We start from the raw sequence: 10,471 nt of genomic DNA on the forward strand, positions 1-10,471 counted from the left end.
ATGTACACAAATGTTTACTGGGTCGTGCACTCGAAGTTTTTTTGCCCAACACCGCGGCTGTAGCCTTATTAACGACCGAGCTTATCCTGCTCCATCCGTCTTCGAAGGTCGAAGCACCTAGCTCTACAGTCGAAGAGATAGAGCTCCATCCAGTACGCGCACGGAGTTCTTGACAAGTTGCGGGTTATCTAAGTGTCGAATGTTTGACCGAGGAGGTCGGTTTTGTTGCGAGGTATATACTGTTGATAGTTTTGAGGGGACATGTACTGCTACTAGATGATTATTCGAGTCGATATCCGCACACCGTAGGGATCGTATTTTGACGATGCTCTAGTAATACTGGCCATCGATGTTAATTTGGTCTATTTAGTTCAATGTTCGATCTCCAGGTGACTTTGTGGATATTTTTGAGGGGGAAAAATGCTTCTGTTCTCCAGGCCTCGGCAAACTGCAAAGTTTTTGCATAGTTGGACAGGGCTATAAGGTCCGAACACCGGTCTATACATTGCTTCCCTGCCGATCTGGGCGTTCATATGCGTGATAACGATATTTGTTATTGATGTCCCGTGGCGAACAGCGGTCGTACGTTGCCTACAACACAACGTGTGAAAAGGGCCTATGTGTAAACGAGAGATTCTCCTCGTGTCTCAACTCTAACATTGATCACCGCGACATAAATGCATTCTAATGCAATTTTTCTTAGCCAATAGGACGCAACCATATGAATAAAAGAGTCACAGCAAATGATCCCATACAATTTAAACGGGAAAAGAAAAATAAACTGTTCTATTCATACGGCCTGATAGCTAGCTAATAACGCCGGTTCTACCTTCGTGTGGACAGTGGCTTCACGCAATACAAAATTCCCTGCCCCAAATCTTATGGAATACTATGGAATAGGGTATCCAACGTATTTTGGACCCCATCAGCAGCTGTACATAATTTTGACACTTACAACAAAATCAAACCGAAGTGTCCCACTTATGTACAGCTGCTGATGGGGTCCAAAATAGGTTGGTTACCCTACTATAAAAAGAAAGCACCGCTAATTAATTCTTTGAAAAACTTCAACGGACTCCAAGATCCATAAAACGTTACAATAAGTTAATATAAGAAGCATGGGCGTAGCCAGAAATGTTTCCTGGGGGGGGGGGGTTTACAAAAAAAATCTGACATAGCCTAACCGTAAGGAGTTTATTCAGGAAATGGGGAATTATTTTCAGTTAAAAGCTATTTTGGTTGAAATTGAGTGTTCTTTTGACTAAAAAGTTAATATTAAAATAATAGAAACCAAATGTTATTTTGCCTCCCAGTTGGCATTGAGATACGTCGTATGTTCGAATCTCTGCTAGGAGAGGCTGTTAGAGTCCATTGGATCGAGTCTCTTCGAGACGCAGTGAAGGTGCTGCTAACAACTTATCTTGCAAGATTTCAGATTTCAGAGCAGATTTCGAAACCGGTGGTTTGATTTTCAGAAAAGGCAACAAACTTCTTGGCTACGCAGGTGACTTTGATATTAAAACCAGAAACTTTGCCACTGCAGAGGCCATTTGCGCTAAACTGAAAGCGGTGGCTAGGAGGATTCGGCCTAAAATAAACGCGTCGAAGATTAAACACATGAATGACAGAAGCTCAAACGAGACGAACGAGCTTTTTTCGCGGAAGGTAATCGTTGACGGCGACGAACCAAAAGTGGTAGATGAGTTCGCGTATGTGGGATGGCTGATAGCCGTGGACAGCACAAATAAGAAGATCCAGCGATGTTGCTGCTCACCAATTACGGACAGCACAAATCCGCAGACGAAAGTACGATACCCACTATCTTTGAATTTATCCTGTAGGCCATAAGACGAATAGTATCAGCTTTCAATGGACAGCGAAACTGGACAAATTTTCGGCAGAATAAAACACCGCATGATCGTACTTACGCATATTACTTATTTCGTATATTACGCAACTAAACTATCTCGGACGACAGTATTCTATTTAAACGAACGTTACATTGTTCTAATCTTCTTACATTTAACAAAGCTATTTGTCTCACAGAGAATCCAGTAATAGATTCCGTCGCACTCAATCTCAGATAAAACAAGCGGCGTATTCAAACAGAACATCGAAACTGTTTTGCCCTTCGCAAAACGCAACGATCAAAAGGCATAAGCCGCCGTACGAACCCCCTACTAGACCGGTAGTTTTTATAGATTTGACAATACTGATGCAGGGCATACGCGCCTTTGCGGACGACATTTGGAGGAGTACAAGCTGAAAGATAAGAGCAGCGGATGTGCATGAATTAAGGGTAATAGATACTGCTTTTGGGGCGCCAACCACTGATTGAAAGCCTCATTGAAAAAAGTTAATAAATAAATAGATACTGCTTGGGGAGACGTGCATTTGGCGAAAATCGGTGAGCCACGGTGTACCGGACAGGTCGTAAAGAAAACAGTTTTTCACAACAACCCCATCGGCAACCAGAACAGAGGGACTGAACGTGCGAGATGGCTCGTTCAGTTCTAAAGTGACATTTTTTATGATTTAAATAAAATAAACTGCGACTTCAGAGACGCCTGAGAAATGAGCAACGAGTAACCCAAGATCGAGTTGAATAGAGTTTAAAACAGTAAGAACTAACCCGGCTTTAAGCTGCTGCTGACGACGACGAGGATCGTACAACATGAACTGGCTATGAAATTTCAAGCTAAAAAGTATAGAGCAAATTTTCGTCTGGGGGGGTTTGAACCCCCAAAACCCCCCCCCCCCCCCCCCCCCGTCGCTACGCCCATGATAAGAAGCTACGACACAGGTCTAATAAGTAAAAAGTCCCGATTGGGAACGTCTGTTACAGCTCTTAGGATTGTAACCATTGGCGAAACTAGCGCTCATTTCCAGGGGAGTTACACTGCCCCTCTTCACATAAGAGTCCCATGACGAAAGCCATCTAGCGCAGAAAATGGTGATTGTAGTATTTCATAGTTTACTTAATTTAACTCCCGTAGGTTATTTTCAAGAGAAGGCTTGTTATAAATTTGGTAAACTGAACAAGCCCAAATGGATTAAACAAAAATTAGTTACACATTAATAATGATTATCAGTTTAGTATATTTACTTAATGCTTTTTCTTTTTCTTGATTTTTCATATTTACTTACTGCTTTTTCTGCATATACATTTATTCATTTGGAAAACTGCTGCTACTAGCAGCCTGCAAAACTTAAATAGAAAGCACATATTTTAAAGGCTTTTCCCTAGTAAAAAGAAGCAAACACAAATTTAACTTATTATCTCAGTGCCTATGATATTTTTATAATTGTCCAGTGAGCATTCTATTTTTTTTCGGCAAGGCATTGAGCTCGCAAACAGTCAGAATGTACATTCGAGAGAACTTCCATGATAATTGTTGTGCGAAGAAAGCTCCAAAAAGTCAATGGAAAAGCCAAAAGGTACAGCGCACCAACTACAAAGCTGTGAATGGGATTTGTTCTTTCATCAGCCGGAATGTTTTAATTAGAACCCTCTCTCATTTTTTCTTTGCTTTCTACCATCATTACCATGCCTTTAGGCGGGCGTGTGAGCAAGTACTTGTGCATTTAGTTTTCGCTCAAGAAAAAAAAGTTTCGGCTGCCAAATTTCCACCAGTTCAGCAAGCAGCGTTTCCTACCCACGTACCACTACACACATATAGTGAGGATTGAAGAAGGGTGTACCTTTGGTGAAGTTTATTTTACTTTCAATTATCCCCACGATAAACTTTCACCTCAGTTTAACTTCACTAGGGCAACAGGACGAAGACTGCCTAAGAATCAACAGAACCTGCGTTTAGTACTGACGAGGGAAGAATGAAAATTACTTTTCTTCCAGAAGATCCATTTCGAAAGGAATTAAGCAAAGAATACAAACGCAAAGAATCTCTGGAATATACATTGGCAAAATTACACTTGAATACGACTAAACACGCAGGCTGTTATTGTCGCTTTTACTCGCGAAACGTTTGCTAACCCTGTCCTTTACGATCTATAAACGAACTTATTGTTGGTCTTGAGACAAGAGGCTTTTGAACGAAAGTCTAGGCGACTGGATAGTTACAAGCTGAAAATGCCGAAAAGAATTCGTTTTGTTGACTCTGTTCTCGGTGGAATGAGACATGAAGATAAAGGGATTCATTTTTACCCGTGTTGTAGCTTAAAGTATTTATTAATTTGTAAAGCTTAAAGTTGGCTATCCGGAATACATTTTCACTGTTGGATATTCGTAAGTTCTTTTTTCTATAATAGTTACTCGGATTTGTTCTCGCAGTTATTTTATTTCTTATACTTACTTAAATTGATAATTTAGTTATTATTCCAATAAGCTTATGCGCTGCCATTTTAACAAGCGTAAAGATTTTCGATAACATGAATAATAGTGTGCTTTGTGCTTCTTAAACTATCCACTAGGTAGGTTATTATTCTGTGTACGCTACTTCAATTCTCCAGCTCCACTTCTAAGAATGAAATGTGAATGCAGTTTTGATTATACGACAATGGGATTTCCGTTATATCACCCAAAGCAATCATGATCTTCGTGAAAGAGGGACAAAACATGTTTCGGGAAATTCAGAAAAGGACGATTCAGTCAGATACTACTTGCTAAATTCTTCGTTAAGAGCTGCTACATTTGAATGATACGACACTTCCATGCATCATGTATTTTCATTACATGTGTGCTCATCTTCGTGTTTCCATAGACATCTGGAATATATTGCAATTCGCTCCATCGCATAGGCTTGCAACATTACTCTTCCGGCATAAGTCGAAAACTGGCCACTGAATGGCAGACTACGCAGCAAATATAGACGTATTTACGGAAATGAACAGGTCAGAAAACAGCCTGTTCGACGGTGTGACAGGGAAGCCTTTTCCAGGTCACAAACAGAACCTGTTCGGAACGAACACTGGCCAAGTCGGCCTGGTACATAGTTTCGAATTTAATTACTCAACTGGGCTAATAACGGGTTTGCCATTCGGGCGAAATCAAATTTTGTAATCACGGAATAATTTTCTCTGTGCCAATGGGCTGCTTCGACTGTGTAGTGAAATGGGTTTCCGCTACAGAATGTACGGCTTTCATCGTAAAATTTGAAGCTGGAATAGTGCCGGCTGCCGGACTTTGGATGTTTTAAATCTTTTAGTCGTTTCGGTTGGCATTTTTATCAAAAATTCGTAAGCTATACAGACAATATAAAAAATAAAATATTCTGCAAAATCATTAACTTACTCTACCGGATTGCATCACGAATTGATACAGAATGATAAATCTCTTGCAAACGTTTTGAAAAATAAAAAACTGCGGATAACATTTCTAAAACCTCAAACATTTGCAGAAATATTATCTTTTTGACGTCGCTTAAAACTTTTTTATTATATCCGCGGAGTATTTTGTTTTAAAACTTTAAGGGCGGCACGTCTTTAAAAATTTTACGGAAAATCATTACTAAGTACAAGTAGTTGTTTCTACTTTTTCGAAAGCGAAGTTAGTAACGAATACTTGAATTAGATTTTGCTATATATTCAGGGGTAAACTGGACCAAAAATGAACTATTTTTGCGTTTCGCATAGTATAGAATGGACGGGATTTAATTCATCTGATGTTTTAACAACATTTGAAAGTTATTTGAGTTCATTTCACGTGCGGCAAATAAGTTTTTATACTTTCATAATTAGCTTTTGTATTAATTTTTGGGGATAATAGGGCAAAATGGACATCTTCCAAAGATCTGCACAAGATGGGACTATCACCAACCCAATCTTTTCTGCTACGCGCTTCACTCTAGTCTACTGTACACCCAGTGCCACAGATATTCTGCCGATAGCATCCATGTCATATCCAAAGCAGACAAATTGACCAGATTTGTTGAAGATCGTGCCACGCGTGTTGATATCTGCTCGATTCATAATACCTTTTAGCGCTATCTTGAACAGTAAGCTTGAGAGACCATCGCGTTGACGAAGCCCTTTGTGTGATACGAATGAACTTGAGAATTCACATGAAAACCAAACACACTGTGTACCAACGAAACCACCATGATAAATTCCCACAGATCTGTCGGCGGAAAATGATTTGGAACAGCACTTTGAAGGCGACATTGTTTATTGTTTATTTGATCTGTGGAATAGAAAAACAATGTTCGCACGAGTATAAATTGAAAACGGTGATCACACGATCGCACCTCATCTTTCCACTTATTCTGTAACTGTTCTATATTCCAAATTCTAAGAATTAGCCGGTGCAGACAAGTGACAGACGGCTTTTCTTGTCCCACTTTAATAAGCTACGATCCGATGCCATCTTTCGATTTATTGTTTTTTAGCTGCAAGATGGCCTCCTTATCTTCGCCTATCGTTGGTGCTGACACTTCTCCATTTGTCGCACCATTGAAATTGCTCCCCGTCGCTATGGTTCTCCGCCTGGGCACCATTCAGGTATAATTAATCGAAGTACTACTTCCACCTTTCGGTCACCTCAAGATCGTCCATCAAAACACTACTTATCTCCACACCACATTCTTATCCCGACATATTTCGGCGCGTAGCACAAAGCCTTTGCGGAATTCGTTCAGTTTCTGGAAGAACTTTCCTGACAATGATGCAGCCACTCCAAATCCAGATTCTTGCTCTTCTAGACAGCGCCTTTTCTCCCGGAAGATTTGGATTCGCTGCATTTTCTTCTGTCTGTGTCTTTCCATGTTCTGGCGTGTGACACTGTGCGTCTTTGCCGCCCGTGCAGTGTTCTCAACCTTCACCCTCCTACATTCATCGTCAAACCAGTTGCTCAGCTGATTCCGTGCCCGATGGAACTCTCAGTTACAATGCTAATGACTGTTTTGCTGGTGTTCCATCAGGTCCAGCACGTTCTCGTCCTCGTCCTCGGTCATGGAGCGTTTTGGGCGCGTCTTAGCCATCACTAGGTAGTCAGACCCGCGTCAACGTTAGGCCTTCGATGTAATCTGCCGTCAATGATGTCTGAGAAGTGCCGATAATTGATCAAAACGTGGTCGATCTGTAATTCTGTTTGATTTACTGGCCTCACCTAGAGGTCGGATGCTGTCGACTTGTGTAGAAATTTATGTTGGAAGAAGGTACTACCTACGGTCATGTTCTTGAAAGTGGCCAAGTCGATAAATCTTAGACCCATTACGTTGAACAGCTGGTGTACGCTAAAGCCTCCTATCAGCGGATTGTATTCCTCCCTCAGGCCGACCTGAGTATCGAAATCCCCGATGACTATCTTGATATCATGTATTGGGCAGCGACCGTATTCACACTCCTACCACACGCAGAATTCCTACTTGTCCTCGTCGGTGCTTCTGAAGGGAGGGCAGTACACTGTTAGAAGTTGAAAGATCTGCAGTTTCATATACCGAGATTCCTATCCATAATCCTTTTCGTCGCAAGGGTTGATTCCGATTGTTGTAGTCCGAATTTCTTTGCTGATCGTTCCCCTTTTCTGTCAGTATACGATCTTAACTTCCACCGGGGTTGGTTACCCAATCTCCACCAAGGTTGCGCGTATCCCTGCAGATACCACGTGGAGATAGGGATAGGAGTTGCTGCATAAGACGCTACGAACCACTGTAGGGTCTATTTTATGTGTACGGGTGCGCAAGGCACCAACGGTACGCATTATTCAGCCGTTTAACTGCCAATTCCCGACGACCATTATGCCTAAAACGAATTTAATTCAACATTCCATAACTGATCTATGACTATGTCTACATTTGTATTATACTTAAACTAAATCTTTGTTTTCAAAATTTTGTAAAAAGAAAGCTGATTGAATAACTGATTGAATTTTTAAATGTGTATACAGTGAATTAATTTCTTTGCACAAAATCAATCAAACTGGTTACTGTCCAAAATAAACTAGCCCGCACTGCAATTTCACACCGATGGAATGAGGATCGCATCGTTTGTCCATGCTAGTTCTTGGTAAAATGATGAATTTCCACTTATCATCGCAGAGTGGTAGCGTCAACTGCAGATGGGTTGGTAACCAAGGTACGCTATTGCACGTTCGCATTACGGCCAGGAAAAGCTTTCAGCAAAATCAGAGCACTTTCCTACACGTGCACTCGTTCGCCATATACTCGAAAACGACGAGCTGCGCTGATTGAAGTGTAAACTTGAAAAATAAAAGCCATTGTGTATGCCAGGCGTATCATTGGACGTGTCATTGATTTGGTATACAGTTTATTTCTGTAAAATTTGAAAATTTATTGTTTTTAATTAGATGAATATACGCCGACGGATAGGCACTATAGTTTATTGCATAATTTTTTTTATTCAAACAAAAATTTTGTCACATCGTTAGGCATATTCAAGGAGCGTAATTTTATTCTGCACCATTTACAAAACTATTATTATTTAAATGCAGCTATGGCTATCCGTCGGTTTTCAAATAACGACAATTTCGAGTGCCCTTATAAATTGCACAAACACACTATTCATTTATTCGCGCATTGCGTGCAGCTCCAGTGAATGATCAAATGGTTTTACAAACTTGTTGAACAAAACAGATTTTCTAATACTAAATAAAAATGAAATGCAAATTTAATCAGATTTAGTAATTGCGAATAACCACTCGTCATTTATATCCCCACTCGTAGTTTATACCTAGTCACACAAATAGTCAGTTGAAGTTTGATTTTCAATTCAACTCAACGAGAGTTATGTATTCCATGCAATTAATGTTAGATTATTGGATTTTGTAATGAGCGAAAAGCGTATTTCCACCTATGCATAAATTTTATTAATCAATTCATCAAATCAATAATGTTTTCCAAAATTTCATTTATTACATTCCAATAACTATCATATCTATTTATGATATGCTTCTGTTACCATTTTATTTTATCAACATATAAAAAATTAAATAAACATTAATGCATGGGATCTTATAAAGGTGATGCAAACAAAAATTGCTCTCACGTTTTACTGCCTATAGTTTTTTAACTAAAGCTTTTTTAAAGTTTGAAAAATTGAGTCGTTTCCCTAGGGAGGACTACATCTCTCCTAAGGGGGGGTCAGCCCAGCGAATTGAATTTCTCGCTTATGAAAATTTCTTTCCGTTTCCTAAGCACGGACGACAATGTCTGATTACTGTTTATCAATTTTCGTGCGTTGGTTACAGCTCAAGAAACTGAACAAAACATTTTCGGACGAATTGGAACAGCATTGCTGTAATTTTATGACGTGGGTATCCAAGTTTTCTGTCAAATAACCCTGCATAAGTTAGATTAGTGTTTTATAGGACTATCAACCCATTATATTTTTCTTAACACATTACTTTCTTTTATTGTCTAACAATGACACCGACATTGGCAGAAATCGGTTAACCTGAAACTATATTCTAAACCTGCCATTGTAGCAAAATGTAAAGTACCGATTCGATGCTGTGGGCGTTTTCAGCTAATAAATCGACCAGCCAAGCAAAAAGTTCTATTTTACCATGTTATCGGGTAAATTAATTCTGACCCAATCGTAGTCCAAGGTTTTGCTACTCGAGGATAAAACAGATTCCGTTTGAGCTTGTAGTTCGAAGGTATTTGATAGCCTGAGAATAATATCTACCGAAGGGGCGGATTACTCTTGCTTCAGGGCAATGACGATCCCTTCTTTAACAAGAAAATTACAACATTGTCATCTTCATTTAAGCAATGGAAGCCTGCTAGAATTTTGCCTAAGCTCTGTGACAATAAATATCTTCGGTGACATATACGATTTCGTGCCCTTTTTATTTAGCTCTTGTATTCCAATGCTATAGCCTATAGGTATAAGAAGGAAAAGGGTATTGCATGGGTAGATGGCGAAAGCTCCAATACAAGAAGCAAGGTTTATAAATAAAAAGTAATCTTCGTTCAGAAGTAGATAATCGTTCGCAGAAACCGGGCAGCAGCAGAGTTGAACATATAGTCCAATAGTCACACTTACAAAAATCACTTTGTGGTTCAATCGTTCAGGATTGTGTAGGGTCAAATCGTAAAAAAAACTTCACTTGTAACCACAAGATTTGAATGATAAGTATTTTTCCTGCTGCTGGAAATGTTATTTTATAATTTGAACTGTCTGTTTATTTATTAATTTAATTTATTTATGAAGGATAAGTGAATCGAGATACCTCAATTTAATATTTGTTCAGCAGTGCTATTTCCTCTGAAATAAATTTCGTTATTAAATGTATTCCATTTCAAATAATAAACAGGTTACAACATCCTATTACTAATTGCGAGGCAGAAGATTACAGTAATACGAGTTCATTTCCTGGTTAACGTTCGATTTCAAACATTCGAAGCTATCTCGATAATGATCTTTATTTCACTTGCAAACCCTAACGACATCATCTACTCCACTTTAGTGTACCCGTGTTAAATGATTTTCAATGCATCCGTCTAAACTCTCAAGGGGAATCGAAGCGGCTAGCAGGATGATATCATTCTGC

This window comes from Sabethes cyaneus, chromosome 2 (assembly GCF_943734655.1).
Source record: "Sabethes cyaneus chromosome 2, idSabCyanKW18_F2, whole genome shotgun sequence".
NCBI classification, from domain to species: domain Eukaryota; kingdom Metazoa; phylum Arthropoda; class Insecta; order Diptera; family Culicidae; genus Sabethes; species Sabethes cyaneus.